At 55.1% G+C, this 8,665-nt stretch overlaps 1 protein-coding gene across 5 annotated transcripts in view; it reads left to right on the top strand.

Moving 5' to 3' along the window:
- Positions 1–8,665, top strand: part of LOC127750474 (uncharacterized) — a 111,607-nt gene that overhangs the window by 73,039 nt on the left and 29,903 nt on the right. The window lies entirely within an intron of this gene.

Below are 8,665 nucleotides of genomic sequence, written 5' to 3'. Positions count from 1 at the left end.
GGGGGGGGGGATGCGCGCGCGCGCTTTGCCAGATGCAACATCGAAACTTTTATTGGTTTGTGCACAGGAAAAAATCTGGATGGTTTTTTGTAGGTAATAGTACATGTGTTCTGTTTGTTTTTATCTTTGTAGTATTAAGTACTGATTAAGCAGACTTCGATTTTATTAAGCATACTGCCTTCATAACCATTATGTGCACACCGCATTAAAACTGGGAGTCTCGAAAAACCTATAGTGTCGTCTTTTAGAAAAGGTTGGGTCACGTTTTGGCGGGGAGTGTACACGAAGAGCCAATGTAACTACTACACTACTACTGCCGCGCGGTCGAGCCGCAGCTTACCGGTCGAGTATTCGCTCTCCACGCTGAGCCGGGTGTCTCGTCCCGACCAGCTGCCGTCGCCCCGCCTTGCACTCCATCTCTCACCCTCAACCCTTACCCCTTCCCCACCCCACTGCCCCTCCCAGTCCCCCGCCCATTCCGAAATCACAACCGGCTCCCCACTCGGCAAATGCTTACCTAACATTATCGCCGTAGGTACGCCAAGTACGTACTGTATACGCTCCTGCGCCGACCGGATCAAGACACGCAAGAGCAAGACTCCGAGAAAAATGAATTCTTCATACGAGTAAATTTCTATATGGACAAGGCAATGCGTTTGTCTTGCCTTGGCCTTTACTTGATTTACTTGATTAAGGAATTCATTTTTCTGGGCGGGGGGAGGGGGGGTAAAGTAACATAGAATTATACGTATGCACAGAAAACTTGTAGTGGTATCGAGTTTTGATACACCTTACAACATGTAGCTGCGACCTGAATGATTAACTCTGCTTTGGACATTTCAGATAAATACAGAATTACAAGCAAGTAAAACACGCGGTTTCAGCCGCATCTTTCCAGTCTTTTTCTCCCTTTCTTTTTTTGTTTTGTTTCGTGAGTAATCCTCTCCGGCTCAGCGCTCTGCTCGCTTTCAGACTTGACCGCTCGCTCTATTACACTATCTTGTTTTATATCGGCTCATAAACTCTATGGCAGCCATCGGGACTGGGAGTGGAGCGTGGAGGGCGAGGCGAGCGAGCGAGGGGCGTGTCCGCAAACAACAGTGTTGCTGCAGCGGTGGTGTGTCCGCGGCCGAGTAATCACTCATGAGGAAGTTTGGAGGCGAGAGGCTCTTTGCCCGACAGACGATGCCAGCGGTCGAGCGGCCGGCGAGAGTCGAGTAGTGCTGAAGAGCGTGCGCGGGCCTCCTGACATGAAATGTCTCGGAGTGGCTCGAAGTGCCCCGAAGTGCCCCCGACGTGCTCGCCTCACCGCTACCTGGATTAGATCGGTCCGGGGACCGGATACCCACGCGCGGCCCCCGAGAGCTATGCATCGCGCACTGCCGCAGGGTCCCTGGAGTGCGGGGGCTCTCCAGTTTACACTCTAAACGTTTTGCTAGAAAATTTGTTTAGTAACTAACTACTAGATTTTAGTGCTGTTATTATCCAGAAAGAAATTATTTAGTAGTTCTAAAATTTTTCCTGCTAACTTTTCAGGTACTACTATAAACTTTTTCCTATTACCGTAACTGTTTTAATCATGTACGAGGAAAACGTTTAGTACAGTTACGAAAAAGTTTAGTAATGCCTTCTTGGTAACATTCAACAGCATAAGAGTTTAGTAGTTGCTAAATAAAATTTCTAGTAAAAAATCAGTAAAAAAATTAGAATGAAGTAGAGTGCGAACGCGCGAGCATTAGCGTACGGTGGCATAAAATTTCAGGAGAAAAATATTTTTACAGAACTACGGATGACTACTAAAAACTAAAACGAGTACGTGACCACACTGGTAAAACAAGTGTTTAATGTTGCAAGTCAATTGGTGTTTAAATTCAAGTGTGCATTTTTTCAACGCATTGTGGTGTCTACCTAGGTTAAACGTCACTTGGTGTTTAAACTTTCAACACTTCCGAAAAGTATAGCAGCTACACACCACATGGTTCCTATAAATTTGTGTGTGACTAAGTGTGCAGAATTTAAGCGTTTACAAAACGTTTAAAATGTGCACACCACGCAAGTGTGCAACTTGAGTTAACTACCATGTAATGTTAAACGTCATAACTTGCACACGTCGGACACTTGTTTTTGTGTGTTCTCTGAAAAATCGCAAAATTTTGGCGTCTTTGAAGACCAATCTAGCATACTCTCAGGGAACACCAAATACGTATTGGCGTCTTAAGACGCCAAAATTTTGCGTTGTTTTTTTTTTCGCCTAAGACACCACCATATTTTGGCGTCTTTATATACGCTTAAATGTGTCTTATTGGACGCCAATTGTTTAAAGTCCTCGGCCAATTTTTTGTGTGAGCGTGAGAAGGAGGCCACGCCTGACGCTCCATGTTTTGTCTTATATTGACACCTTTTCATGTTCGCTTGCCACGCTGAAGCCCAGCTCTCTCTCGCCTGCGCGCTCCTTTTACAGAGCTAAGGTGAACGGGATGTGTATTCAGTTCTAGTTCAGAGAAACCAAGATGCTATGCGGTTGGAGTCGGAATAGGAACAATGTTTTTCCCTAGAAAGGTCCAATCTTGGTCATTTATGCACACTTATTTTGAACGCGCTGGGTGGTGGCACAAATTGTGTGAAAACCGCGTGCAAATCAGCTCATGTAAATGTGCGTAAATGCGCGAAAAATAAAAGAGCGCCGTGGATTGTCTGCTGCATTCCTGCGGCCGTGCGTGGCCGCGGTCTCGCTCATTACACGTTCTCGCAGACACCCACTCCCTCCCGGTGCTGCCCGGGCCCCCAGGCTCGCCCCCAGGTGGCACCGTGAGAAAGTGCGGGCCGCGCAGCGCTGGCACTGCACTGCTACATCGGCTTTATTCTGGCTTTGCGTCCGTCACCTCAAGAGTGTCATCCTGGTGCAGGTGCGACCTCAAAGCGGGGGAGGGGGTGGGGGGAGAGGCCATAAACACTGGCACTAATAGGCACGAGATCAAGAGAAAAGGACAGTAAAACTCTTGTCTTTTCGCGGGCGCCTTTTGACGTTCGCCGGTCGAGAGGACGCGAGGGAGGGAGGGAGAGAGAGAGAGAGAGAGAGAGAGAGAGAGAGAGAGAGAGAGAGAGAAGCTAATCCGTGGCCGGTAGGCGGTCATCGCCTCGGTGCGCTACCTGGGCACCTGGGCCTGGCTAGGCCCCGAGCGTGGGAGCGGGCGTGTGCTGCGTGGAGCCAGGGAGCCAGTGCCAGTGCAGTGCGGGGCAGAGCCCTTGGCATTCCAGCAAAGCGCAGCCAAAGAAGGAGACAAAAGTGAAGTGTCAATGCAGATTGGCAGACGCGCTGAGGCCTCGGCCCCCTCCAGGACCTCTCGGCCAAGGCGAAGATTTCACACGCCAGCTCATACCGTTCCCATGAAGGACGCATACAGCCCCTCTTTTGAATGGGATGCCCGGAGCAACCGCGCACCGCTATTTGTTGTTCTTTCCCTTCCTAGCGGGAGCGGGGGGAGGCACTCGATACGGGGGTAGCAGCTTCACCTCGTGCTACCGTGTGTACATCGAAACGAATCTGACAAGCAGTATGCAGCGCCGCATTACGTAGTTTGAGTAGCAGGTACGTGAGTCGTAAGTACCCATCGCAGAGCATTCCATCAAACGATCGCGGGTACACATTGATTCGCCTCGACCTCTCTCTCTCTCTCTCTCTCTCTCTCTCTCTCTCTCTCTCTCTCTCTCTCTTACTCGCTCCCTCTCTCTTGGTTCCTCCCTCTCTCGTTTACCCTCTGGGAATGCCGTGTCGCTACCCAGGTGCGCGATGCGCCCGCACGCGAGCGCCGGCAGGGGGCGAGGATGAGGAGGGGTAGGGGGGCTGCCGGCAAGGTACTCTTCGCTGGGAAAACAAACTCTCAAATGCGGGAGTAAAAATTCCTGATTGGAGTCACGACAGGGCGGTGAGTGGCGCCCCCGCCCCAGGCCCTTGGCGTGAGTAACTCGGCCGGCGGGTGGGCATGTCGCAGACCTCATTTCTCCGCGACGACAAGGCTGCCCTCATCAACCCCATCCATACTCCTCTTCGTCTTCTTGTGGCGACCTCGTCTCTCAGGCGTTGCGGTGGTCGTGCAGACGGCCCGGCCCTGACCCACTACGGCTCCGCTGGACTGAGTGACCGCCCCGTGACCACCGCGCTGCCCCTCTCTGCTCGCGCACCGCCCGCGCCTCGGCCCGCGCCCGCCCCCTGCCCGGCCCTCTCATGGCCACGACGACTCTCCAGGAGCAGCGAGCTTCATGACAGACCGAGGACGGGCTCCTGAGAAAGGCGCAGGTGCGGAGCGAGAGAGCGGCCCGGGGCCAACTTTGGTTAATGGAATCGTTCCCCCAGCAGGGAAGGCCCCGGGTCGTTGGCGGGGTGGGGCAGGCGCTCTGCATGAGCGGCGACGTCTAAAACGTCGAATTGGACGCACTTCGTGTGCCAACGTGACAGCGCTATTTGAGAGGGGCCCGCTGCCGCCCGCTGCCGCTGGCGCACAATCTTATCGGCCCCGATATCGCCCGCGGTTAGCGTCGCGGCACACGCTGTCGCACAGGACACAACTTCAACTTTTTTTTTTTATTTTTTGTGGGCGGTTTTCTTTTTTTTTTTTTATCTCCGAGCGGGTACCTACCGGCGAAGGTTAAGGAGAAATCTCGGTGACTGATAAAGCCAGATGGATCACCCGTGCGCAAAGTAAGCTCATGCGCTCTCGTCAACGACAAAAAGAAAAAAATCTTTACCTGGAAACAAAATAAAAACGTAGGATATTTTGCTATCTCCCTGCAGCATGCTGCTGACGACGGTTCTCCCTCTACTCCTCCTTTTCTCTCACTCTCTGCGTTGTATTTTCCCCATCATATCGGCGTGGGGTACTCCTCCATCAGGATGATCCCCGATCCTTTAGGGACGCGTCCCGCAGACGCGGGGCAAACATATCTTTTACGGCAAAAGATGGAACTTCCGCGCGCGAGAAGCACAATGGGCCGGGCACGGACCACGGAGGGGCGGGGGGCGGGCGTCCCCACGCGCGCGACTTTAGCACCCTGCCGCCCCGCCCCGTCTTGCGCCATATGTATATGTATTCAGCAAATCATCATCCCCTCCTGTCAGCTCTCCGCCGTGCCGCGCGTACCTGCCCGCGCCCTGCCCGGGAGATACGTGGCTCTGCCGCTCGCGCCGCGCACCTCCACGGCTGGCATTCCTTGCCTTTATGCCGCAGCCGGGCCCGGGGCGGGCCGAGGCGGGCCCCGGGTACAGAACCGCTGAGGGGGAAGTGCCTCCGGCTTCCTGTGTCCTCTCACATCCTCTCCAGCTAATCCGCCCCAACCTCCCCGCCCCGCCCCGACACGTCGAAAGGACACAAATAAATTCCCATTTAGGCGCGTTAGTCGCGGGCTAGACCCGGGCTGTGCCCCGCTGCGGCCGCTCTGCCCGGAGGACGCGTCTATACTCCATAGACTCTTCCGGAAGCGTCACTGTGTGTCCCTTGTGCGCGCCGCGTCCCGGCCGCGCCACTCCCGGAGGAAGAGAGCCGGCCCTCCGGATAGAGGGAGGGAGGGAGGGCCCGGATCAACGATTTATTTAAATCCTCTTCCTCGGACTACTTGAACGCGAAGGAGATACCTGCTGCTGCCAGGGGGTCGTCGTCGTCAGACTTTCCTTTCAAGCTGTATCTCGCAAAGCAAATAAGTAGACATAGACGGAATGTGTTTAGTAGGGGGTCTGCGCTCGATCACTCGTAAACTGTAGTTTAATCTTAGTTTTAACTTTAGTTAAACAATAGACTATACGGATTTCGCATAGAACCTGCAAACTAGTTTAAAACAACTATAGTTTGGCTGTAGTTTAATTTTAGATTGACACAGAACGAGTATAAACTGTAGTTTGGACTGCAGTTTAGGATTAGATCCTTTCACGCGGGGTGCTCAAACCGACTCCTGTATTTTTACCGCTGATAAAAAACCGAATATGTGGTGAAGGAGTTAATCGCGCACAACACTGCCGTCGTTGAAGGGCACGAAACCTGTGCATTTGTATTTGCTGGTGGGAAGTTGGCGGCAGTTGTGCCTCCCCTCATTGAGATTTAAAGCAGTTGAGGCACCAAATCCCCTGCCGGATAACTTCACGTCGCTTCGCAACCGCTTTGCGCGCCGAAGCCCCCCACCCCCCGACTCCTCCACTTCTGTTTCCCCTCCTACCCCCACCCTGGGCTTTTGAGGAGCGTTGTATGACTTGGCGATGTCAGCATTTAAATTACCGCTCTGGCTGCTCACCTCGCTCACCTAGAGAGGGAGAGAGAGAGAGAGAGAAAAGGGAGGGGGAGGGGGGAGCACGGCCAGGTGAGGAGGCCCGGGTGAACGGGTGTAGGGGAGGGTCGCGCGCGCACGCCCCCGAGGTGCGGTGGGCTGCCCTCCTGCCGCCTCCCGCCCCGCCCCGGGCGGTCCCATCCCCATTTGACAACACCCTCCGGGGCCTTTCAGACGCTTGTTTGTATTTTATGAGCTCGGGCTGCTGCCCCCAGGCTGCCCCTGCCGCCGCGCCACGCCTCGCCACGCACCTCAATACGATGCGCATTCTGCGGTTTTATCCGCGATTGTGCTTCCGTCAACTGAATATAATGGGCGCTGCTGCGCCGGGGCTGCGCGGTGACCGGTTGACTTCCGCTCGCTTCCGCAGCGCTCCGCCACGCCCACCGGCGGCAGCAGCAACGGCCCAGACACACGTGGATGAGTGGGCCGGTCGTGGCCTAGGCCTTGGTAGGCCTCCTCCAAGGCCATGCTGCACCCTGGAGGACGCAGTGGAGTGGTGGATCACTCGCCGGTGGTACTTTCGAAACATGTACGGAGCTCGTGGCGCCTGGCGGGAGAGTGACTGCATTGCCCCGACCCCGGCCACCCCGGCATGCACCCGTGTGAACGGGTTGCCTACCTGCTTGGGCCAAGGCGCCTTTGCAGAGGCAAAGGTCGCCCGCGCCGCCTGTAGAGGGCGGGTTGAATAATTAAATCCGTCCGAATCAGCTAACTGGGTATGGTGCGGTGATTGCGGATAACAGGAGCACGCATAAATGTTTCCTCAAAGGTGTACTGACATGACATGCCACACCTCACGCTTGCGTCACGCACAGAAACCACTACATGCTTCACATTTTAGTCGTACCGTTACTCTTCGCCGAGTGTCGTTATTCATCGTCTCATTCGAGTAAAACGGTACCGAGTGCACCTCGCGGCTGATCCGCCGCCGAGTCCTGCATACACTCAGATCGTCGCCAAGCTCCGAGTCGTGCATGACGACCCCTGATCCAGCCTAACGCTCGAGTACCGTAGAAGTGCTCGAATACCGGTATCGCAGGCGAGAAAGGGGGAGGAGAGGGGGGGTGGGCTGTAAGCCACCCGGCCAAGACGGAAGTGGAGAGGAGACCGGATACCTTAGAAACATTCCATATTATGCCCTAGGGGAGCAGAGCCTGCTGTCTCTGTCAGTCTCTGGGTGGGTGGCTGCGGTCCTGCTGGTCCTGCTGGCTCCGCCGGTATTGTGCGTGGGTGTCGACGTGTGGCTCCACAACAGAAGGGTATAAGGCCCAGGCCGTCCGGAACCTAGTCACTCGGAATAAGTGCGTTTAAGTGAGATTAAACCGAGGATATGAGCGGAGCTGGAGGAAGCTTTAAGGCCCGCGCCCCCACCCGCGAGCATTATCCGGAGTCATGCGCTCGGAAAATAGCGAGGTAAAAGGCAACAACATGGAGTTACACACGTCAAGCCACACAGCCCCGCCCGGCCCGTCCGGATGTGTGACGATGTGTCGCATTAGCAGCCCGCGGCAGCAGTCTGTGTATTGTGACCGCGATGCACTCTATTTTGCAACACATTTTCTAGAAGGCTTTATTGACTGCGCCTCCCCATGGACCAAACGAGGCGTTGCGATCCGCGCAACAAGTGAAAAATGAACTGTTACAGTACCGAAGCTCTTTCGATCTGTCTCTACGTGCGTGCGTGCGAGGGTGGGTGGCTTGGACTCGGTATGAAGAGATCATTTACAGAGAGAGGAAGGAAGAAAGTATCAGCGAGCAGTGGGTGACTTTTCACCGGAGCAAACGGAGCATGTGATTGTCCGACCACACACGCAGTTTGCCAGAGCGTGCCTCGCCTCCCCCTCCCCCCCCCCTCTCGCTCACTGCTTCCCACTCGCACATGCCGTATACCATCGACACCCCGCCGTGCTCTGCTCTGCGGGGTGTAGTAAGAGGGGGCTGAGAGGTGGCCACCACCTTTGGCCCTGCCCGAGGGCACCGTCTGTCTGTGGCAGTGGTCGTTCGGAAGTCCCACCGGAAGGGCGCGCGCGTTCTTGTGAAATCACGCGTGCCCAGTCTGTTGATGGCACATAACGACAACTATATTCTCAGTCGGGGTCTGGGTATCGTCGTGTCGACGGCGGAGGTCCGACGGCCGACCGCCCGAGCCGAGTAGCCCGAGTTGCCGCGCGCCCGCCGCGCGCTTTCTTAGCGGGGAAGTACGGGCCCTCGAGCAAAGTGTTGTTGTGAATCTCAGCAGCTGTGTAGTTTGTTACGTGTTGTGAATCTGAGAGTCTCTGTTTCTCGCTAATCTGCCCTCGTGTGGCGTCTGACGTCCGGCTGCCCCGCGTCCCGATCGGTGGAGTGGGGG

The sequence above is a fragment of the Frankliniella occidentalis genome, unplaced genomic scaffold (assembly GCF_000697945.3).
Source record: "Frankliniella occidentalis isolate FOCC.00 unplaced genomic scaffold, Focc_3.1 Scaffold194, whole genome shotgun sequence".
NCBI classification, from domain to species: Eukaryota; Metazoa; Arthropoda; class Insecta; order Thysanoptera; family Thripidae; genus Frankliniella; species Frankliniella occidentalis.
The sequence above is the reverse complement of the archived record's forward strand: the minus strand, read 5'-3'. Positions and strand labels throughout refer to the sequence as shown.